Here is a 26,623-nt window from a genome sequence, read left to right on the forward strand (position 1 = left end):
GCAGGATCTAAACAACGATAGCCACGAAACGAAGACGGATAACCAAGAAACACACACGGGGATGACCGATACTGCAACTTGTTACGATTGTACGGGCGCAACAGAGGATAACAGAGACAGCCAAACACACGTAAGAAGGAATAAGAAGGATTAGAATGATGCAAACGATAATGAGGACTGACATTGTCTAGAACTCGAGTAGGCATTTTATTGATGAGATAGACCGCAGTCTCAAAGGCATAATCCCAATATCGCTATGGAACCGAAGCCTGAGCCAAGAGAGCCAGACCCGTTTCCACAACGTGACGATGCCGACGCTCAACTCTACCATTCTGCTCATAGGTATAGGCACAAGATTGCCTATGATTGATACCCAAAGAGACAAAAGTACGGTGCAACCATTTATATTCTCCCCCTAAATCAGATTGTATAGAGACAATCTTACGACCATATGAACGCTCAACTAGTGACCGAAACTGCTCGAAGATAGCATACACATCAGTTTTTAATCGCATAGGATAAAACCATACATAGCGTGTGTAGTCATCAACAAACAAAACAAAATAACGAAAACCACTGACAGAAAGAAAAGGCGATGGGCCCCAAATATCAGTATAAATAAGCTCTAAAACATGCGACGTAGTAGTATTGACACGAGGCAAGGGAAACAGAGATGATTTCCCAAGCATACAAGCACGACATGACACCGAACTATTACTAAAACTAGAATCAATGGAACACGAATTCAAAATCTGTCGCAAGACACGAGGATGAGGGTGACCCAACCGACCATGCCAAACGTCAGAGGAGACACGCGAAGCCACTAACGCAGCGGGACTCGAACGAGAAACAGGCCAAGAATAGAGACCCCCCGAAGCCTGCCCTCTATACAGAACTTCCCTGGTTGAACGATCTTTCACAAAGAAACAATCAGGGTGAAATTCAAAGAATACATTATTATCACGGGCAAACCGTTGCACGGATAATAAAGACGCAGAAAGCCCAGGAACAAAAAGAACATCAGACAACCGAAACAGTGTTTTAGAAGAGGCTACCGAAGACGAACCAGTACCAACAATAGGTAAACACTTACCGTCACCAACACGAAGATGATCCGGACCGTTATAAGAGACCGTCGAGGACATCAAAGACGGATCTGGGGTGGCATGGTTCGACGCACCAGTGTCGGGAAACCATTGCTGAGTGCTAACCGAAGCCGCATCATCCACAGGATACGCAACATGCGCTCTCGGCCCCGGAGCTCCATCGTACCGGCGAAAGCACGAAGCGGCCGAATGGCCCTCGCCGGAGCAAATCTGACACTGGACAGCCCCGGCACCGCCACGACCACGGCCACGCCCTTTGCCGCGACCACGGCCGCGGTTGCCGCCTCCACGCTGCTGCCTGCCCGAACGGCCTCCACCTCGCTGAGCCGCCTTGGCGACCGGAGCAGCAGCAACATCACCAGCTTCATCGGCACATATAAAAGCCTGCGAAACAAGAAAATCGGATAGCTCGGGCAGAGACACCGGAGCACCCCTTGTGAGCGACGCCACCAAAGGACGATATTTGGACCGCAAGCCTCGGAATATATACATATTCTGATCCTCTAGCGTCACCGGACGGCCGGCAAGCGCTAAATCCTCGATAAGCACCTGCGCACGGCCAAGATAGTCCGGGATCGAAGCATCCCCCTGCCGTAATCCTTGCAACTCGCCCACCAACCGGAGGGCACGAGCCCGTGTATCTGCCCGAGCATCATCTCGTCGGACAAGGATGAGATTAATAAGGAGAGCACGGCCTTATCTTGACGGAGCCATGCACTCCGAGCAGCGGAAGACGAAGCCGACGAAGGCACGGCAGGAACAGCTCCCTCGGCAGGCGGCACGGCAAGCGCGGTGATCGGCGAACATACCGAAGTACCATCGACAAAACCCAACAACCCTTGGCCATCCAAGAACGGAAGAAGCTGAGTACGCCAAAACAAAAAATTGCGGGATGTCAACTTGATGGAGACGAAGTGATGCGCCGAAGAGAAAGACACCCCCGACTGCAGCGGTGCAACAAGCGCGGCCTCGGAAACGGTCCGTTCAGAACTACCAACAGAGCCGTCATCAGATCCGAAGTGCGCCATTAGAGAGAGGAGAGAGAAACCTGCTGATACCAGATGAGGATACGATATATCTGAATAAATAATAATGAGTTTGTACAGGAGTATATATAGTAGTGAATAGTAAACCTATTACAAGACGAATACTAATAATAATAGGTAACGAACACTAATTACTAATAATAATAGGTAACGAACACTAATGATGATAGAGTCCTAATAAAAAGAACCTTCAGTTAACTCTATTGTGTCATTATTCACATCACTCTTTGCATTCGCATTGACATTTTGTTCAATCTGACCTATATTAAATTCACCATTATTCATCCAATTCATCATGATTGCTTTCACTCAATTCTGTAGTAATTTCACAACCATGATCTTCTTCAATTTTGATTATATTATGGTCTTTATCATGGAAAATAGACATTATTAATCTATAAAGAAATATATAAAGGGATTAGAACACAAGTAAACCCATGAATAGTGGTATATTTCAGGCTAAAGATTATTGTCACCAAGTACCAAAATAGTAAAAAGAGAAAACATATGAGAGATGAAAAATATAGTCATTACAATGTTCGATCATCATTCTTAGCCACTAACAAAGTTATACATATTATGCTCTTAAAATTTAAGATCCAAAACCCATAAATCAAGTTACAAACTCAACCTTTCCACTTTATATCAAAATTAAAGTATAGCTTTTAAGAGTTTACAAATTAAAAATAAAAAAATAAAAATCAATAGCTTACCAGAGAATTTCAACAGTAAAAGAATAGATATAAAAAAACAACTTACGGAAAAGAACTCTTTTTTAATGGAATACTGATAAAGATTCTGACAGAGATAAAAGGTTGACAGGTTGGGTTCTTTTGACAGAGAAAATTTGGATTTTTGTGCATATATATTCTTACAAGATGTTGCAATTGTTTCTAATAGTGACTAAGGTTGTAATTTAAATTTAGGAGTTTAGGGGTTTAAATAGATTTAAGAGTTAAAGATATATATAGGAAATTCGATGATTTTTGTGAATTAAAATTAAAAAATTTATAATTATAAATATAATAATTTAGAAATTTATTTTTACATATCAATCACAATTCTTAGTTTAGAATTCTTTAATTTTAGTGTCCAAAAAAGAATAGAAATTTATTTGTATATTAGAATGCTTTTAACAGATTTTTAAATTAAAAAAGAATGCCTTTAAGAGGTTCATCGGTGGGATATTAATATTAATTCAAAATGATTAATAATTAGATAATTAGTAAGTAATAAATATGTTTAGGAAAGTAGATGTATTTTGTTAATTAGAAATAAAAGAGTTTCTTAAAAAAATTCAAGTCTTAGATATATGTTTTGCAAAAAAGGACCTGGTTAATATTGATTTTATTATTTGATGATGTGTCATCTCCTCATTCACCGCTGGTGTATAGTATCTATACACCCGACAGTGCATCAAATATTAATCCTATTTGTATTCCATTTTTTCTGTAATTATATTTCTATTTTATTACTCGATAAGAGGAAAATATATGCTATAATTGTTAATTGATAATACAGTAATACTATATAGTTCTTCTATTTTTTTCCTTCAATCCATCTCTCATATTATGTAGGGCTAAGAAGCATTTTTCTTGTTACGGGGTAATATATTAACAAATCGGAGGCAAATGCAGTCTAGGCCCGCCTGTAGTTTCGGGCTTAGTGGCCCAATATAAGATACATCAATCGTTATGCTGTGCATTCGTATGCATGGTGCATGGTGCATGGTGCATGGTGCATGGTGCATACGGATGCAAAAACGATGTCGTTTTGACGTCTAACTTACAAAAAAAAAAAAAACCAGAATTGCATAAATACACATCCATAATTTCATAATTATACAACCAGAATTACATAACTATACATTCATAATTTCATAACTATAAATCCAGAATTGTATAACTACACATCCATAACTTCATAATTATACATCCAGAATTGCATAACTATATATCCATAACTTCATAACTATAAAATTCAGAATTACATAACTACACCATGCATAATTACACATCCATAATTTCATAACTATAAATCAAGAATTACATACCTACACATCCATAATTTCATAACTAAAAATTCAGAATGAATGAACTAAAAAATGAACAACATAATGTTGTTGTTGGGAATCGAAACTGATTTTTTTTAGATCCAAATAGATATAACAAAAAGAGATATAACAATAAAGCACCAAATAGATTTTACCCCAAATTGTTTAGATCCACCAAATCCAAATCGTTGAAGAAGATCCACTAGCCAATTGCTTTGAATCTTCAATGCTCCTTTGCAAAATCTAGCAATACAAGGTGTTTGCTAATGTAGATCTAAATCTCTCTATAGAAACCTATTCTAACCCTACTAACCTCTCTCTAAAATCTGATTGTGACTAATGAAAATCTCTCTAGGAAAAATTGTGTTCCTTCTAAAATGAAATTTCAGCCCTAAATAGTCAGCCACCATTCGACCTCCCATTCACGCACGGAGTCACGTCGTGACGCCAGCGTGAATGGGAATTAATTCCCTCCGTGCTGAGCTTCGTCCGACTGTTTTATGATCCCGTTCACGGGCCCCTCACGCCGTGAGGAGGGGCGTGAATGAGAAAGAATTCTCATTCCGTCCCTCTTTTCGTGCGTAGCCTTGACGTGTTCGGTCCTCGTTCGCGCGTTCTTCTTGGCTTAGCTTCTTTTGGCCTTTCTACCACATTTTCTGTCCTAAAATGTCCAAAAACACGTTAAATATAATTAGGAAGGTATTTCCCTATACTTTCGTGCTTTTAAGATAATTTGCTCTATAAATAAGACTTCTAGGCTAAAATACACATGCAAAACCTTAAGAAAGCTCTTAGAAACTTAGCATATTTTGAGGTTTATCACTATGTATTATTTTAATTGAATTTATTCTTATTGATATTATTTTTAGGATTTAAAACTTTAGCTTAAAAAAGTTCGATTAATCAGTTAATCGACCGATTAACTGAAAAAACTTCAGATCAATTAATTTGGTAATACAAAGTTCGATTAAGTTAACGATTAAAGTTTTAAAAATTTCGGTTAAAATGGTTCGGTTAATCGATTACACACCCTACTCTGCCTAGGCCTTCCTTGTCTTATTCTTTATTGGGCCAGGCTTCACATTTGGGCTAAATAGAATATAATTACCTATCTCACTGGGCTCGGAAGTATTGGCAATTTCAACTTTGTATGGATTGGGATACTGGCCTTTTATTGATTTTGTACTTGATTAGAAATTGCAATTTCATTAATAACTAGGTTTGGATTCTGGAATACACAATTGTTATACTATAAATTATGGTCCACTTTGCATTATGAATCATAGTCCAAGACAACATTCAAATTATGTGTTTGCATTAACATATTATGTGTCTTTAATTAATAAATTATGTACCTACTACAATTTATCTGCAATTAACATATTATTTATCTTCAATAATTTATTTATTTGATACCTAATGAGTTAATTGAATGTACATAATATATTAGTTGCAAATAAATAATTTTAATATCAGTTTAGATTAGGGTTCACATAAAATAGAAATTAGCTTCAGTTTCAAATTCTCCTTAGCTTGCTATCCCCAAGACAGCATGGTGACATTATTGTTGGGTTGATAGTAATATTAATATGGAAAATACTACATGTACTCACATTTTATACTCCCAATTTTTACTCCCACATTTAAAATAGTGATGTAGACACTTTAACAGAGACTCACATGAAGAAAATAATCTATAGAGTCCGCCACATCATAGAGTAAATTTGAGGGAATAAGAGTTGGGAGTACATATAGTAGAACTCTATTAATATAATGAGTAATAGTACATATACTATCACTTTATACTCCATTCTGAGGTGTCATATTATGATTGATTTAAAAAACAAAGTGAAACACTGTTTTTATTCATTCACTTTTTCTACCCAATAAAATTTGTACACGTGACAAGAGTTATATTATATGAAAGTACATTATAATTTTATGTAACTTTGTCGGCAATATATCACCTAAAAACTAACTGAATGACCAGTGCGGGCTAATCTTTTGTAACTAATTTGCAATGAAGAGTGGTGGTTGGGTAGTGTGTAGAAATTAAAGTAGGAGGAAGCAGGGAGGCACATTTTTATGGCAAGATAGAAGAATGTAGTAGGGCATGCACATTGTTTGTTCCACCATTATATACCTAGGCATGCATTCATGATGTGTTTGAGACGTACATTGAGTAGTGCATATAGTTATGCATGTGCAACGCAGATACATTTGTGGACGTCAAGTAGTGCACGACACTTCTTATTAAGCTTAGGTAATACCCATCTGTGTTTTCCATAATTTTGCAATCAATTGTTGTTTAATGTTTAATTTGCTTTGTGGTTGTACGGTCTACTAGGTTTAGTTAGGTTCCATAGTTATTTGTACCACAAACAAAACGGAGCACACCAATAATACAACTTTCTTATCATTTTACTTGTAGAATTACTATATGTACTCGTCAAAAAGTCGGTGCGTGGCTAGAAAAGGGTTACATTATAAATTTGGTAATTTTATACGATACGATTAGTTGATTATACAACACAAAATAGATGCAAAAATAATGAGTTCGAGTTTAATTAGTATTATCATGTCTTAGGTTGTTAATGGATTGATACTCTATAATGATATGTATAGTTTTAGGTTCTTAACATTTTAGCTTGTTAAGATACGACATGAACACATTTAACACATTAAAACAGTTCTTTACATATTAACTTGTTAAGGCACGATATGAACACGTTGAAATTAGTGTTTACACATTTAATTTATACAACCTGGCCTCTACATGTCATGACATGCATGTTAATATATAGCTTATTAATGACAACAAAAGTTTTTCTATAACTATATATAATTGTTTTTTTTTTCTTGTAACAACAAATTAAAAGGTGGAATTGTTCACCCCAACTCGACAATTTGTGGAGGGATAAATCATGATAACTCAACTAGTCAACAGAGACTAGATTTTTGCTCACTGTGCACAAGGAGCCTCTCTCCCCTCCCTCCTCATTTTGAGAGGTTCCTCCCACACTGTCACGGGTGAGACTCAATCATTGGTCTCTTATGACAAATTTCACCTCTACAACGAGCTATAATTGTGTGTTTTTTTTAATTGCTATTGGTGTTTGGATGTGAATAATGATAAATAGTTGTATGAATTTATTTTGGCCATTTTTTTTTTCAAAATTAGCTAGGTTAATGTGTTAGCGTGTCAAATCATGTCAATTCGTATTGTATCAACCTGTTAGCTTATCGTGTTATGTCATATCAATTTGTAACAAACTCATGTTTATGTCCATGTATGAAATCTTTACTTATTAAGCTTAATAGGTCATATTTAAATTTTGTATGACCCAAACTCATTAATGCCCTACATATACACGGCACGAAAGCGAACATAAAACATGAATTGCCAGGTAATACACAATGCCTAATAAGACTTAAATGGGACTGAGAAAAGTCTAGAGTGAGAGTTGTATGCTCATCCAATCTCATTGTAGTGGAGGGGGCAACCTAGAAAAAGATTACTTAGTGTTCGGAGTGTACCATAGACGTCTCCTTCTTATTAAGGGGTGGACAATGATATTATCTTACATAAACTCTACAAGAAATTGTAAACTGAAATCAAACCTCCACGTACTCTAGAGTTGGCTTTTGTGGTAAATTTAGGGTCTTGAATTACACATTTTTAATTTACAAATTTTTCTCTTTAACCCATATAAATTTTAACTCTAAAAGAGGAATGGAAGAAGACAAGTTAAAAAAATATTTACCTTTCTTCTTCAACTACTTGCCAATGCACCTAGACCAAAAAAATTACCTCTCACACGCAAAGGAACTAGCGAGACATCTCTTTTCTCCCTTATTCATTTTCTCCATGAGCAGATCGATGAGCCTCTCCATTAATGACTCCTAAGCAAAGCTCAACATAGATTGTACATATACTACGTACTACACACATCATAATATAATAAAATCTTTGCATTAGACTCTATGACGATATGGTTCTGGTGGATGAGAAATCTACAAAACATTGAGAGTTAATTAGATTTGATGAACTCTTTGTGCGCAAAAATGTACATTATAATTTTTTTTTTTTGTGTTTTAAATTAAAAATTGTGCTTTTATTTATTTTATTTATATAGTAAATGAATAATTCTTGTGTTATAGCCTAGGAGTTGAAACACCAAAACTCATCAACGAAATTAATCAAGAATGGAGAATATAATTCAACTTTTGTATGAATTAATATAGTAAGTGTTGTTATGGAATATATGGATAAGAGTTTCAACACCCTCCAAGTCTCTTATGTCTTTTCTTAAATTAAATATATTATCATTTTCTTAAACCAAACTGGATGATTCTTTTTTTTTTTTTTGAAAACTATGAAAGATCAGGGATGGATTTTGCTCAACATTTGGTGAATTGTATTTATTATCTTTTCTACTAGCTAGAGCATTAACCTTGACCCAACTTTATACTTTTTCATTTTGAATTGCCAAGACTAAAAATACTTTTTCACTTTGAATTTCATTTTTCATATACTTTTTTTTTTTTTGAATTGTCAAAATCAAACACCTTATACCTGCATTGACATACTCTAATATTAATTATCAAATCAAACGCTTACCATTAAATTAAATAAAATAAAATTATAACAAATACGGAGTAATAAAAATGTGCCGATTAATTAATGTCATATTTTAACAATAAGTTATAAGATATTAAATTTGGCACTCTTAACCTGCCTCTAATACTAATCAAACGGATGTAAGAGAATATGGTGTGAAACTTTTTCTGAATGTTTTTTTTGACAGTGTATGATGAGCATTAATTTCAGGTGGTGGTGAATCATTATTTCCCATGTCTGACAGTGTGAGTCTATATGGAAATATAGACAGCATATAATGTGAAGAAGTTCAGGTGAGGTACGTAGGACCTGGGTGGTGGGTGGTGGGTGGTGAGGTAAGGTGGGCAGATGGGTCTTTATTCTATTTGTCTGCAGGATCGGAGAGTGTAAAGCAGGTGCCTCTGAAACACCTATTAATGAAGTGATTGTGCCTATGTCCTATCCTTTCTAACCCCAATCCCATTTATGGAAAGATAGTAAAGCCGCAGAGAATATTTATGCCCCACTCCTACCTCTCATATTTCATCTCAAATACATCACAACATTATCATTTTACTTACCCTATTTCTCACCAAGGTTTTATGCTAGTGCTACAACGAATCTTTCTCATCTTAATAATTCAATTCTTTTTTTTTTTCATTTTGTCTTTCTTTTATCCGATTTAATACTCTCAACTTTTACCTAATTGAAGATTTTATATATTTTTTTTTATTCATACTATTAATTAACGGAAAGATTTGTGATTTTCAGATTAAGAACTCTAGGTTATGTTTATTAACCCAATTATTGTTCGAATAATTGATTAGCGCTGATAGAACATATTAGCTCTAAATCTTTGATGTATACGGCAGTGTATATGAGAAGTATGTAATAGCAGTTCTAAATCACAAAGAGAGAGAAGATGACACAAAGTTGACCCATAATTTCCTCTTTCATTCAATCTTTAGAGAGACAGTGTTTAGAGAGGGTGAGTAGAGAGGAAAAGAGAGGTGATTTCCAGAGCCTTTTAGTGTATAGAGAGAGCTAAGAGAAAAGCCCCCCTAACAAAGGGTCAAGTGCGCTTTATATATAGGCCCACAAAAGACATGCTAACCCATTTGATTTTTGACATGAATCGCTTGACCCCGATCTGACTAAGCTACCAAACAAGAACATGAGTGTATAGGGAGGTCAAAATCGGGATATATTCCCTATCAAGCGCTAACCCTAACTACACTTGATTAATCAGACAGTGATAAATCTTTTGCGAAAAACTAAACAGAAAGTAAATGAATCAAAGTATTGTTTACCCAATTCGATACAATTGTATGTACATATGGGGATCACGATCAGCGAGTCCAATTTACTATCCGATATCAATAGTACGTAATTCATATAGACGGTAAGGGAATACTTTCTCAACCCAATGCGCGACATACCTCACACGGTAAGAACCCTATCTGATGAAACTATTGAGGATTGTCGAGGCCGGAGATCCGTGCTTCAGCGGTCCAAAAATCCCTTTTTGGAGATCCACGACTGTTACTGTCCGGTATGGAATACAGTCCAAGAATAAAGCTTTGTAGAGTTTATTCTCAAGAGTCTTCTTAAATTCAGATCATTAAATTAGTAATTTTTTTGAGAAAATGATTTCACAGAGTATTTCTCTTGTAAATTGTAGAGAGTTTCTTGATATTCAAATCTTGAAGATTATTTCTTGTAGTTCTATCTTATGTGTTCTATTGAAGACTCTCTCTGACTAGTATATATAATACTTTAGAATTTGTAAGACAAGTAATCCTAAGACATTTCGTGTAGCATGAATTATTGTCTTACCCTTGAGGTATTCCAGCTAGAGGTGGATATTCTTGTAAAATAACCTCAGGGCGTGTAACTGCTCTGCCAGCAGTAGAAGATAAGTCAGTGTAGTTCCAATGGCTAGTTTATTTGCTGTAGTTTCTGTTCAGCCAAATCTTCAATCAGCATACTAACTAGCAATAGATTTAACATATCTAGATCTATTTTGTCATAATAATTTTGTCAATTACAAATTAGAGTTTACAAAACTAATGACTTGAGCCTCTCGGAAGGAGGGAGGGTCCAAATTCGATCCTAAGAACCGTGAAGCTTAGGTCCCTCAATTCTATCCAAGTAATCCACATGCATCTTCATAGGGTCCTTCTCTCCAAGTAATCCAAATGCATCTTCACATACATGCAGGGCATGCAACCATGGACGGAGCCAAAGGGGGCAGGGGGGGGGGGGGGGTCAGCTGCCCCTCACCCCACCCCCATCTCATATAAAATCTTTGTAAGTATATATGTATATATAGTACATGTTTGGGTATTACTATATAAAAACTATTACTTGTTAATAAAAATGAGGTAAATTAGTTGGTAAAGCATGTTTTTGGTTATAATAAAGGTTAGGAGTTCAAATCCTTTGATTGTTAATATAATTTTACAATTTTTTTTGCTCATTCCCTATGGTTTTAACACAGTCACGTTTTAATAACTTTTTTTAATATTTAATACACACATACACACACACACACACACACACACACACACACACACACACACACACACACACACACACACACACACACACATATATATATATATATATATATATATATATATATATATATATATATATATATATTCAAATTATTTTATCAAATTAATTATGTTTCATATTTTGTTATGAATATTTTAAAACTTTTTTTAATATTTAATACACACATACATACATATATATTCAAATTATTTTATCAAATTAATTATTTTTCATATTCTGTTATTTGTTTTATTTTTCGTCCATATCCAATAATATTTACATTTATATTTCTTAAGTAATTTATTTATTTATTTTTTAAATATCTCTTTTATTTTAATGTGTCGTCTTTACTAGAAATTTTTTTTTGAATCCATCCCTATTGCGCCCCCCCCCCCCCCCCCCCCCCCCGCTCAATAAAATTTTTGGCTCTGTCCCTGCATGCAACTGTCTTTCAGTCCAAGTAATCCGCCCTTCATAGGGCCTTTTTGTCCAAGTAATCCACCAACAAGACATGCAATTATCAGGATAAAGCACTTAACACTAAAAGTTATAACTAGTTAGTAACATTTTAACTTTTTTTTTTCTTTATACTTGCATAATAGTCAGCACCTATTAGGCAATGGCTTGGAGAGCCGAGTCCAGCGTCCTGCCATCAAATCATAACAATAATTGCTACGCAAGTATAAGAAAATAAAATTGCGTCTTCGTTACTAGCTAGCTATACTTTTTGACATAGTGGTAAATGCTTGATCCTACCAATTAGTATCGAAGCAGGTTTGATCTTGACAATGGGACTAACCTGACCGACAATAGCAAAACAAGAAATTTTAAATTTTGGAGACCCTACACAAATTGACAATAAAAATGAAATTCAACATTATTAAGATGAGATTTAAGGTATAATATTGCATATTAATTATTTAATTATTTAAAAAGTAAGATTTAATATATTAAATTCATTGATATATATATATATATATATATATATATATATATATATATATATATATATATATATATATATATATATACACACACACACACACACACAATAATTTAATTTGCACATTGTATAATATATATATATATATATATATATATATATATATATATATATATATATATATATATATATATATATATATATATATATATATATATACACACACACAATAATTTAATTTGCACATTGTATAATATATATATATATATATATATATATATATATATATATATATATATATATATATATGATTTTTTTTAAAATTTATTTATATTTGAATTGAGTTTAATGAATATAGTTTTTAGTTTAATGAATATAAATTTATACTTTTATTTAATTTTATATTAAACAATGTGCAAATTAAATTATTGTATATAATATTTATTTCACCAATCTTGTTATAACCTAAATAGCCAAATAGGTTTAATTGATAGTGATTAATATATATAATTAACAACATTTGAATATTTTAGACCAAATTTATGTAATTTAAATTGTTTGTATACTTAAACTAACTTTTTAATTAGTGACTTAACTTTAAATAATATAATCTGTAATTAGTTCTAATAATTTAAAATTAAAATTTTCGCAGATCCAATATTAATTTTATATACAACACATACATACATAATCACAAATTACAAAAATTTTAAGGATAGTAATTATTAATTTTCAAAAAGTATCCCACCCAGCATTCATGTTTAATTTATTTCACCAAGCCTCCTTCCGAGATTGGGCTTGGGTCATTACACATTTCGTGCAAATCAGGACTTGTATGCTTATGCATGTAAATTTTTTAAAATTTATTAATATCTCAACACAACCTTCATTGATATGTGATTTTTTTAAAAAACTTTTTTCTTAACGCTCTTTATTTACTTTATCATCATATCATAAAAATAAAAGTAATGTTTGATTTCTCTTTTTTACTCTCCTTTATCTACTTTTGATTATACGCATTAATACCAGGATAGAGGATCTCTCTGGGAAGATGGTGAAAGTGCTCTTTTGTGAAAGGGAAAGTTCCCCACTTTAGTTTTTTCTTCACTTTGTTTTGGCAAACATGTATTCCATCTTTAACATAAAGATGCTGGAAAACCATACATTTCATGGTCCCAGAAAGCATTGTTCGGAATCTCCTATTCTCCTATTGGCTAGTCAACACAATCCACCACCTGCTACATCTATCAAAACTCTTTAATACATATTTTTACAACCACTAATGTATAAATTAAATTAAAATACCAACTCCAATTATATTGAATCTCTCATCAATTATATTACAACTTTTAAATCAATAGTTGTTGTAAAGATGTACATTTATTATTTTACACTATTTCAATTAAAGATTACTATGATTATGTTTGCAATTAATAAATTGCTTTAACTACAAAATATACATAGGCAGTGCCAAAAAATATGGGTGAATCTTATTCTGAGATAAGTCTAATAATGAATGTGTAATTGTTATATCCTTAACCATGATCTATTAATTTGCAAGATGAATTACTGATACAAATTCATTTTTAGTATATGGTGTGCTCATTTGTAGTGTTCTAACATGCAGTATACTAAATATGAACATGTATCAAAATATGATGAACATAAAAAAATGAACATATAATATATTAAAAATGAACTTGTGTATACTAAAAATAAATATGTATAAAGATCTACCTTACAAGATGGATCATGGGATTCATGATATAATTTTTCATATATGTTGTGGGCAAAAACTTATTATTTTCTATTCAAACTAATTTATCTAATTGATTATGTTTCATATTTTGTCATAAATATTTTTATAGCATTTCAAAGTGGTTCAAAATTTCACCCAACTCAAGTATATTTTTGGCTCCACTCATCCCTATCATAATGTAGTTTATCATAAACATTGTATTGTAATTTATAATGTATTTTGTATTTGAACCTTAGCTCATTATGGGTGTTTGATATTTTGTCATTGATATTTTTACTTTCATTTGAACTTCGCCCCCACTCAAATAATTTTTTGGATTCATCCTTGGTTATAAAGTGATGGAATTGAAGACCGCTTACGACCCACCATTTCTTGCTTACGTTCCACATTATGTTGTTTATATGTAAATATAGCTGGTGATAAATATTGATTAAGAAAAGAAAGTGTTACAATTATTCTTTTTTAAAATGTTATTATGAAGTGCAACGATTATGTATGCTAGGGATTTCCTATATCTCTTCTCTTCCTTTTTGATTTCCCCCTAAAATCATTGTACCAAACCCTTTTTGATTTGATGGGCATGAATGTCAAATACAATGTTCTTTTGCTTTCAATTGCATATATATATGAGAGTAAAGAGCCTAGATATGCGCTCTCTCTGTTTCTTTCTTCACCATGAAGGTTTTCATTCACCTCAAATTATTTACATATATTCCTATTCCAAAGATACCCCAACAATAATCTAAGTTCCCACAACTTGGAGAATCTCTAAACATCAAAGTAAGAATACTTTAGCATAGGAAAAGGATATGATATCAAATAAAGCAAAGCATTTATTATAAGATGGATAATGATTTAATTTGGGGGAGAAAAAAAAAAAAAAAAAGGAGCCTCTTGGTATACTACTCCAAAAGAACAACTTTGGTTTTTTCCGTGGCTCCTATTCATTAATTTAAGGGAATAATGCATTTTAATCCTTAAATTGTGCACAACTTGTCCTTTTTATCTCTAATTGTCAAGTGTTTGGTAGAGATTTTGATGATTTTAATTAAAGCAAGTTAAGAAATTTAGCGTCCCCAAATATATGTTGTATTTATCAAGGTTGATAGGACAATTTGTAAAGGCCAAAATAAGACTTAGTTTATTTATTCAAAAGTCATCCAACAGATTTTGTTAAGAAAAGATCTCACATATATCATTGTACAATAGATTATCACTTTAGCAAAAGCGAAGTATTAGAATCAGCTTCATGGTTGATCTTAATATCTAGAGAGTGAAGTTCAAGGCAACTTAGTGAATGAGCATTGAAACAAAGGACTAAGTGGAGAGAAAACATAGTAGATGGACTCTGTGTAAGATCTATGTAAAAGGGCAATTATCACTTTCTATTGTGTACCGTATACATTATTGGATCGGATTTCCTCTTTAAAGATAAAGAGAATGGTAGATTAGGAGGATTACGCTAAACCACTATCAAATTTTTGATTGTCTACTCATTTTACTTTATGCATTTATGTAATGTTATTTGTGCAATCCATGTTAGGCAAAACATCAAAACGTTCTTAAAAACCAAAGTTGTGTTCTTTAACTTAAACTACGCAAACAAAATACTTTTAGAAATGAGGTTGAATAGACTTTTAAACAATTTGAAAAGAGTTAAAGGAAATAAAAGTTTCTTTGTAACGAAAGTTTTGAACTTGCCAAGTAAAAATATTTGTAGCTTAGTTTTGTTAGAATGTGTAGGTGTGCGTGAAATCGTTATTTACAGGATATGATATGAAATAAGTATATATATATATATATATATATATATATATATATATATATATATATATATAGGGGAGGATTCAAGTAGGAACCCATCCTTAGATAGGAACCTAGGAACCAATCTAAGCCATCCAAAAATTAAAAATTAATGATCAAGATCAATTTACAATTTAATTAGCAAATTAACCATAATTAATTACAAGGGATAATGGTGTCATTTTACTCATATCCACTTAAAAGAAAATATTTAATCGTAATATTTTCCTTGATTTTAGGTGGCCAACATAAAGAAGGATTGTTTATGAGTTTGGAATTAATTAGGATTGCTTATTAGTTTGGATTTATACATGAAGCTTCAAATCTTACAGTTCTTTTTATATTAATTATATAAATTGTAGAATTATTCCAACGTAACATTACATATATATTGGTGTGCATTTGGATTGTGCTGTGTGTGTCATGATGTGCAAAAATACTGAAAGAATGAATTCACGAAAATCATATTAATGTTAAAGACTATGTTGTGCATTTGGGTTAGACTGTGTGTGTCACAACGTAAATAATGAGTGTGCAGATGAAAAGACGTAAAACAAGTTGGTGTGCACTTGGGTTGATAGAATATGATGGGCATTTTGGTTGAACTGTTTGCACTTGGATTACATTGTGTGTGCCATAATTTACAGAATTAGTTTGTGTATGAAAAGATGTTAAATATTTTGTTGTACGTGTACTAGGATTGTGCTGTGTGTGCACTCAGATAGAACTATATGTGCACTTGGGTTAATGAGTTTGTGCCATGTTACTCAAAAAACTGATATACGAAATATTGTGTGCACTTCGATCAACGAATATGTGCATGCACGAGTATACGAAATACCGTGTGCACTTAGGTTAACGAATATGTGCATGCACCAAAAGCATATTGGTGTTAAAGACTACATTGTGTGCTTGAGTTAAACTGTGTGTCCCATAACGTAAAGCATCACATCATGCATTGATATAGAGATTCAAATGGCATCACTGATTTAATACCTCCACAAAACCATGCTCATCCTCCAAGTACCTTCGCATCAATTTCACCACACTATGTCGCAAGAATATGTTGGAACTCATTTGTGGTCGACGTAGATCAAGACATCGATGCCTATAATCTACCAAAGTAATTAATACATAAAGCTAGCAGCAGCATGAGTCACTTACAAGCTGTTTAAATATGAAGGAATAAAGAAAGATAAAAAAATAACCTAATAATATATAAAAGACAAAATAACCACAAAGTATTAGCCACAAAATGAAACAAAATGTTTGTGCCATATAGATGAAACAAAATTTGAGTTAATAATCATTTCAATGCTTTGAAGATCATGACGGCACGCTCATCAGGTCGGGAGTTCATCCCGGTATTTAATTAATATTTCACCTGGATTAACGAAATACTGGACTTCAGAGTGTGAAGCGTCAATAAAGCCTGTTTGTGTATGAATAACGTAAGACAACTTGATTTAACATGTTTATGTGTACACTTAAGTTACACTATATGTGCCATAATGTGCATAATTAGTGTGTTATGAAAAGACGTAGTACGGATCGATATGCACCTTGCTTTATCTGTGTGTGCCAAAATGTACGGTGATACTGACAAAATGAAATATTAGAAACCAGAATGATGTGATGGACTATGGTGTGCACTTGGGTTACACCGTGTGTGTCATTCTGTATTAGAATTAGTATGTGCACAAAAACGCATAAAAGAAGTTGGTGTGCACATGGGTCACACCATGTGTGCCATAATGTGTAGAATTAGTGTGTCCATGAACAGGCGTAAAGCAAGTTAACATGCACTTAGGCTGGGATGTGCACATGGGGTACACTGTGTGTGCCATAATGTGTAGGACTACTAGATAGTGAGCACTTGAGTTGAACTGTGTACACTTGAGTCGATAGATTACGATGTGCACTTGGGTTAACGAGTTTGTGCATGCTATGATGCTCAAGAAAATGTTATACCAAATACCATGTGCACTTGGGTAAATGAACTTGTGCATGCCATGATGCTCCAAAAAACTGTTATACGAATTACCGTGTGAACTTGGGTAAACGAGTTTGTGCCATGATGCTCAAGAAAACTGCTATACGAATTACCATGTGCACTTGGATAAACGAGCTTGTGCCATGATGCTCAAGAAAACTATTATAAAAATTACCGTGTGCACTTGGGTTAACGAGCTTGTACCATCATACTCAAGAAAAGTGTTATACGAATTACCGTGTGCACTTGAGCTAACGAGTTTGTGCCATCATGCTATAGAAAATTGTTATACAAATTACCGTGTGCACTTGGGTTAACGAGTTTGAGCCATCATGCTTAAGAAACCTGTTATACGAAATACCGTGTGTACTCGGGTTAAGGAATGTGTGCTTGCACATTCGTATATACCCTCTAAACGTGTTTAATGTTGTGTGCGACATTATAGGGATGCGTCAGACCAAAAAAAAAAAAAACAAAAAACAAAACATCCAAGAATTAACTCTCAAACATCATAAACAAAAAACATAACGCTACCTAAATGAACTAAACAAAAGTACTGATCTACTTGTTCAAATTAGCTCCAGTATCAAACATTGTTGAACCGCATACATAACGATATTCAACTGCGCTACGGATGTGAGGTAGGAACTTGTTCGTAAGTGTGTACATATTTGTTGTGAATTTTGTGCACTTGCGATAAATATAATTTGCTCATCAATTGTAAAGTGTTTTCACTTGGGATAAGAACATTTTGTGCATATTAGAATAGCAGAATGTGCATTTAAGGACAAGTGTACAAAAAATATAAAATATTTGTCTTTATCATACACAAACAGAAAATTAAAACAATCATCATCGTCATCAACCTATTTGAGATATTGATTTGGTATATCCCTCCTACCAAAGTGAAACCTTCCTATGCGCGCTGGTCATTGAAGGCATATTCAAGTCTAGGCCAGGAGAGTCCACGCGAATGCCAAGCCCGTCTCCATAGCCTTCTCCAAAGCCATCTCCATAGCCACTTCCAGGTTTTAACCTCAGCTCGCCCAAGCAGGATCGTCTAACAAGAAAACAAATGACATAGACTCATTTTGTTAACTCCATTGCTTGAGCATTTTAGTGGATTGGTAGTGGTAGAAAGTTAACTTACTGGAAGTAGAAATGGATGCACAGATAACTTTGATACTAAACACTGTAATCATCTTAATTATGAAACCTCAGGAATGGGAATTATATTGCATAAAGCAGCTGAAGCTTGTATTGCCTCCAAGTCTCAAACATATCACAAGTCTAAAAGTAAATAAGAAAACGTCAAGTAAGAGTGGAATGCATACCACCATGTATAAATTATAAATTAATAAAACACTTTTGTTTTCTTGTACTAAGCAAATGAATGGATTCAAATCATACCACTATAGCATCCCCCATCAATTTGACAACACCGATCCCATTTTCTGCACTTTCAGCCTCAACATGTGCAAAATCAATTGCTCTTTAAGCTTCCTCGACAGCCTAGGCAAGCCTTCGTCGTATCAGAAGGAAGGAAAAAAAATTCTTACCTGTAGCCGCGCCTTCCATCACCGCTCCAAGATGCCGCTTATCATCGTGTATCACGCTAAAACCACCGCACAATCATACACAGAGAACAATCTCAGAAATTCAAAGGCACTTGAATCCTTCCATAATTCACACGAATTCTTCCATAACCTTATTAGAGCGACGGTGAATACAGCACGGGACGAACAAGACGAAAGAGCAAAAGAGAGGGAAGATTGTGAGACGCACAAAATTAAAGGAATTGACAGACTCCTTCGAGAAGATGAACTCAATAGTCGGCGCCTTTTTCGCACTCCCCCAGACGATCACACAACAAAATGGCCAAACTACCCCTACTACCAAAAATACGCCTCTTAATCTCCTAAATCAGCACCATCTTTGTATTTATTTAATTTCATTAAAATCTCAACCGTACATTTTATATAATTAAAGGTTATGATGGGTTCCTATGTTCTTATCTAAACATGGGTTCTTATATGATTGTAACTCTATATATATATATATATATATATATATATATATATATATATATATATATATATATATATATATATATATATATATATATATATATATATATATGTGTGTGTGTGTGTGTGTGTGTGTGTGTGTGTGTGTGTGTGTGTGTGTGTGTGTGTGTGTGTGAAAGTTCAAATGCGGCAGAGGCTTACGGTGCGGCGGGATATTCCAGAAATACACCAATAGTGTTAACAACATGCACCAACAGTGTAGTAAAAACACACCACAGTAAAATGAAAAAAATACACAACACACCCAAAAAAATACACCATATAACTCACCACCCCCAATGGTGTATTTTTGAACACTTTATGGTGCTTTTACTTACACCTAATGGTGTGTTTTTGGTGATACGAACCTAATTTGTGTGTGTTATTTGTGGTGTATTTTCTAACGTTGATGGTGTATATGTGCTCACCGCTGCACCTAAACCTTACTATATATATATATATATATATATATATATATATATATATATATATATATATATATATATATATATATATATATATATATATATATGTTAGGCATATTATATTGTTAGTATAATTTATGTTACACTAGACATAGTCTTATTGTATTTGATTTAGTCTTGTAACTATTAGCTATTGTACAGGGTTAGTTAGATTGTTCTCTATCTCTTATCTATCTCCTGTAACGATCAGTTCTGTGTAAACGAGAATTATTCACTCATCTGGTATCAGCTAGCTAGGTGCTTCCTTTCTCTCTCCTCTTTTCGAAAACATGTCATCCAACTCCAGCGAGAGAACCGTTACCGCTGCCACCCACTCTTCTCCGGCCACCCCAAACACCCTATCCACGGCACACCACTTTGTGTCAATGAAGCTCACCACCAAAAACTACTTGTTTTGGCGCACCCAACTGGTGCCTTTCCTAAGAGGTCAGGGATTTCTCGGATTTGTGACCGGAGACACCCCGTGTCCACCGGCCACTGTTACCACCCTGACGCCGAGCGGTGATGGTTCGGGTGGAACGGCGTCCACCACAGCAGCGAATCTGGCACATGCCGTATGGGAGCAGCAAGATCAGTCCATATTGTCGCTGCTGATCTCGTCAATGTCCGACGAAGTGCTATATTTGGCGGTCGGAAGCAGCACATCGCATGAAGTATGGACATCCGTCACGGCGGCCCTCGGCTCGTCGACCAGGGCGCGCTGCTTGAATCTGCTCGCCCAATTTCAGTCACTCCGCTAGGGTGACAGCTCTCCGGGAGAATATCTCGGCAGAGCGCAATTATTGGTGGAAGACTTGGCGCTCGCCGGCAGGCCCGTATCGCTGGACGAGCAGAATTTATACGTTTTCCGGGGACTCAGACCGGAATTCCGATCGATGGCATCCTCCCTGGCAGCGTCGGGCACGACAGTCTCCATTCCCCAGCTGTCGGATTTCCTCCAAGCCCAAGAATTCATCTGGGCAGATGAGTTCTCGGGAAGCGTTTCAGCTTCCGCCGGCGGTTCCCATGCAGCCTTGGCGGTTGGACGTTGGCAGAGTCATCATCACAATGGCGGCCCTCGGCATGCGGGTTCCGGTCAGGGGCGCGGCCGTGGTGGTGGAAGAGGCCGCAACAACAACGGCCGTGGCCGCGGTGGAGTTCCCCGCTGCCAAATATGTCGGTCCCAGGGACATACGGCGGTTTACTGCTACAAGAGGTATTCCGGCCAGCCGCCGGCGCAGGTCCACGCTGCGGTCGCCGGTGACGATCAGACGGTGACGGCAGATGGTTGGTACCCGGATACCGGCGCCTCCTCGCACGCCACACCGGATCCGGCGATGCTCACCCACTCCGAGCCGTACAATGGCAGTGACGTGCTCTGGGTTGGAAACGGTTCAGGTTTGGGTATTTCTGATATTGGCTGTGCATCGTTAAATTCTGTGTCTAGGCCATTAAAATTAAATAATGTTTTACGTGTGCCTAATCTGTCATTACCTTTATTGTCAGTTAATCGGTTTACCATTGACAATAACGTATATTTTGAATTTCACTGTGATCACTTTGTTGTGAAGGATTGCCGAACCAGGGCGGTGCTCCTTAGGGGTCCTACCACGGGTGGTCTCTATCGTCTGTCTCTGTCTCGATCACCAGTTGCGTTAATAACTGCCCGTGCCACGCTGGATATATGGCACCGTAGGCTTGGTCATCCGCATGAACGTGCACAACATCATGTTCTTCTCAAATGTCCGGTCACTCCGTCAAAATCAAGTAGTGCAAAATTGTGTTCGTCGTGTCAACTCGGGAAATCCTCTCGATTCCCGTTAGATAGAGTTTATTCTCGTAGCAATAATATACTTGATCTTTTGTATACTGACATTTGGGGACCGGCACCCGTTGTTTCGGCCGAGGGATTTTGTTATTTCGTTTTATTTGTTGATGACTGTACGCGCTTTTGCTGGTTTTACCCTATGAGGTTAAAATCAGATATTTATAAGATATTCGAGTCATTTAGAGTCATGGTAGAATGCCAATTCACGCGTTCTATCAAGTCTGTTCAATCGGATTTGGGTGGCGAATATCGCCGTCTACATACAACGTTCCAAAATCTGGGAATCGTGCATAGGCAATCTTGCGCCTATACGCATGAGCAGAACGACCGTGTAGAGCGTCGGAACAGACATGTTGTCGAGACCGGGCTGGCTCTACTCGCAGAAAGCTCGGTACCCTTACAACACTGGGCTTCTGCTTTTGAAACTGCCTCTTTTCTAATTAATTGTCTCCCATCTTTTGCACTTAAAAATGTCAGTCCCTACGAGTCTGTCTATAACAAAACACCACCATACACTTTCCTACGGGTCTTCGGGTGCAAGTGTTATCCCTATTTAAGGCCATACAATCGCCACAAGATATAGTATCGCTCTGCACCCTGTGTCTTCCTAGGTTACCCAACGTCCTATAGGGGTTATCGATGCATGGACCTAATATCTAGAAAGACCTTCATCTGTCGCCATGTTCGGTTTGATGAAAGTGTTTTTCCCTATGCAACAGGCGCACAAAGCAAGGTGGGGACGACTGACTCACATGGTACCACGCCCTGGGGCTCGGGGCCCTTGGTACCTCATATATCATCACCGGTCCCGCTAGATGAACCTCCCATAGCGGTGCATGTGCCACCACTGGCTATCCAGGATCATCAAGGGGCTGCCACGGTTCCTGCTCATGCACCCCGGGCTCGGGCACGTGTTCGGGCTCAACCCCAAGAAATGGGTCACGTCATGCGTCTCCGTCATTTGACACGGGGCACGGATGAGTCCTTCCAGGCCCTCATGGCCACCGTGGACCCTACGTGTTACAGTCAAGCAGTTGGTCACCCACACTGGCGGGATGCCATGGATGCGGAGTTCAATGCTCTTCTTCATAATAGCACCTGGAGTCTCACCCCGGCCAAACCTGGCATGAATGTAGTTGTGTGTAAATGGGTCTATCGCACCAAACGTAAGGCTGACGGGATAGTAGACCGGTACAAGGCCCGCTTGGTTGCCAAGGGGTTCAATCAGATAGCCGGTGAGGATTTTTTTTAGACTTTCAGTCCCGTGGTCAAACCAACTACGGTGCGTATCTTGCTTTCTCTTGCTGTCTCTCGTGGGTGGACTCTACGGCAGCTAGATGTCCACAACGCCTTTCTAAATGGGCGTCTAACCGAGACTGTTTACATGTGTCAACCACCTGGTTATGAAGATCCAGTACACCCAGACTATGTTTGTCACCTGCAGCGGTCACTATACGGCCTTAAGCAAGCCCCGAGGGCTTGGTTCCATCGTTTACATGAGTTCCTTCTATCTATGGGTTTTGTAGCTTCTAAGACTGACGTGTCTTTGTTCTACTACGCATCAGGGGACTCACGTATCTATCTACTGGTATACGTAGATGATATCATAATGATGGGTAACGACACAGCTTTGTTGACTACTCTGCTTGGGCGGTTATCAGTGGCTTTTAAGATTCGAGACCTGGGGACTCCGACTTTTTTCCTTGGCATTGAGACAATATCAGTAGATGGTGGCTTGTTGTTGTCACAGCGCCGGTACATGGATGACATTCTTACCCGTGCTGGCATGGTTGACTACAAGTCTCTTTCCACTCCAGCAGCAATTACTAAAGCCGCATCTTCGTCTACAGATCCGTATGAAAACCCAACACAGTACCGTAGGCTGGCCGGGGCGTTGCAGTATCTCACCATCACTCGACCGGACCTATCTTATGCTGTCAACAGGCTATGTCAGTTCATGCATGCTCCTACTGACGAACACTGGGCCATGCTCAAGCGGGTTCTACGATATGTGAAGGGAACTCTCACCTATGGTCTACGTTTAACAGCCTCTCCGTCGGCAGATATTCACGCTTATTCGGATTCTGACTGTGCTGGGTGTCCTATAGACAGGAAGTCTACCAGTGGGTATGCTGTTTTCCTTGGCACGAATCTTGTTTCATGGGTGTCACGCAAACAGCGAACGGTCGCCAGGTCGTCCACTGAAGCCGAGTATATGGGCCTGGCCGATGTTGCAGCCAAGTGAGAGAGAGTATTATAATGGTTTGAAAAGGTTTCATACTCCACTATTGTCTTTATAACCCCAATGAGGTTTTCACTATGTATTGTTATAGGAATAGTACTACAAGTAAAAAGAAGCCTTTCACATGAATTGCTAATTTCTTCTACCAGTGACAGCCCTTGAAATAAGTCACGAACTCTATGTCGACTTAGTCTTCATTATATTGTCTAATCATTCTCTAGTCAAGGGTCATCCACAAAGTCGCCTGACTAAGATGATCTTCCAACCCCTTTCAATAGAGGAGGTGGTTGTTGTTGTTGAGTTTGGACTTTAGAATCATGATGATTCTTTTTAGCTTTAATGAACTCTCTCTTGAATAATCTTCCACTCGGAAATTTCTTCTAGACTTGGGGTCCTTCTTTTATAGATTAGATGAGGAGGGTTCGCCAATCTTGAAATTCAAATATGCTAGTTGTTACACAACAAGTGGTGGTCATCCAAAAGCTGCTACAATCCCCAAAAATTTGCTTCCAAATCCTTGATTTGCACTGTCATGAAACATTTATAGGGTAATGATTATTTCCATATCAATGTATTATTGAGACTTAGTATTAAGTTCAGCTTTATTCTAGCCTATTCTTTTGGTTTGCTTAGTCTTTGTATAGGTTGTTATAACTAGTTCTTTTTTCTTCTGGTTGTGTAGTCTATATATTCTGCCCCTTTGCTATGAATAAACATCAAGCTTACAGTTCCTACATGGTATCACAGCCAATCCTCTAGCGAGATTTTTTTTCCCAACCCACTTCCCAATTAAACTCAACTCATCAAACTTTCCAATTTAGAGAAAGCAAGTTGAGTCCACACTCATCGGACTTGACCCTGTGGGTTACGTTGATGGCACTAAAGTTGCTCCGGCAAAATATTCCGACGAGGCACAAAGAGTCCTAAGCCCAGCTTATACAACCTGGTTCAGACAAGACCAGATTATCCTTAGCGCTATTTTAGGAAGCTTGACAGACACCCTGCAATCGGTAATTTCCTCTGCATCATCTGCCCGTGATGCTTGGAATCGTCTCACTACTAGCTGCGCCACATCCTCTCTTGGTCGCATAGTGTCCCTAAAAGCCAGACTAGAAAAAAATCCAAAGGGTAACCGATCAATTGAGACTTATATGTGAGATATGCGAGCCATCGCTAATGATTTAGCTCTTGCCCAGAGCCCTATCAGTGAAGAAGACCTTGTTGTCCACATATTCACACAACTTGGTGACGAGTTCAATTCCATTACAGCTGCTCTCCGCGTGCGCACTGAAGCTATTTCATATGGAGAATTATCGAATGTATTTACAAATTATGAAAGATTACTGAAGGACAATGAAGCTGCCACCCAGGTGTTTATGCCAACGGCCAACGTGACACAATGACGGTTTAACGGCCCTCCACCATCATAAAACACTGGTGTTGCTGAACCAACATTTCAGGGCTATAGCCGGCGTGGCCGATGAGGTTCGACGACGTCAAATGGCAGACAGAATCAATGGCATCAAAATAGAAATCACCCCAATCGTTATTGCAAATATTGTGAGTACCTAGGGCATGAAACACAGTTCTGTCGCAAACTTGCTAAATTTCTGAAAGAAAACTCCATTACTATTCTTGAACCCCAACACTCCGGCCATTCATCTCCTATGGTCAACACAACATCTACCACACGATGCCAACTCAGTCATGGATTATGGACTCAGGAGCTTCGCATCATACTGTCACTCAACCCTCATCTCTACATAATGTTTCAGACTACTCTAGACCTGATGAGATTTTGTTGGGAGATGGTAAGTCTCTAAACATCTCACACATTGGGACTATTCCTTTACCTTCTAAAAATAGGTCTCTTATTCTGTCTGATGTCCTGTGTGTTCCCAAATTACAAAAAAAAAAAATTAGTGTCTGTGTCTAAGCTTTGCCAAACTAATTCTGTTTCGGTGGAATTCTTTGATTCTTATTTTCTTATTAAGGATCGTTTAACGGGAACACAACTCATGCGAGGGGCGATCGAGCATGATGTTTATTGCCTTCCATTCCTGAGTCCTCCACAGGTCAATAAAACTTCAGTGGTTTCTATTTCGGAATTACATCATCGGTTTGGTCATCATAAAATCTTAGCTTCCATTCTTAAGTGTAA

Source organism: Ipomoea nil, unplaced genomic scaffold (assembly GCF_001879475.1).
Source record: "Ipomoea nil cultivar Tokyo-kokei standard unplaced genomic scaffold, Asagao_1.1 scaffold0268, whole genome shotgun sequence".
Lineage (NCBI taxonomy): Eukaryota > Viridiplantae > Streptophyta > Magnoliopsida > Solanales > Convolvulaceae > Ipomoea > Ipomoea nil.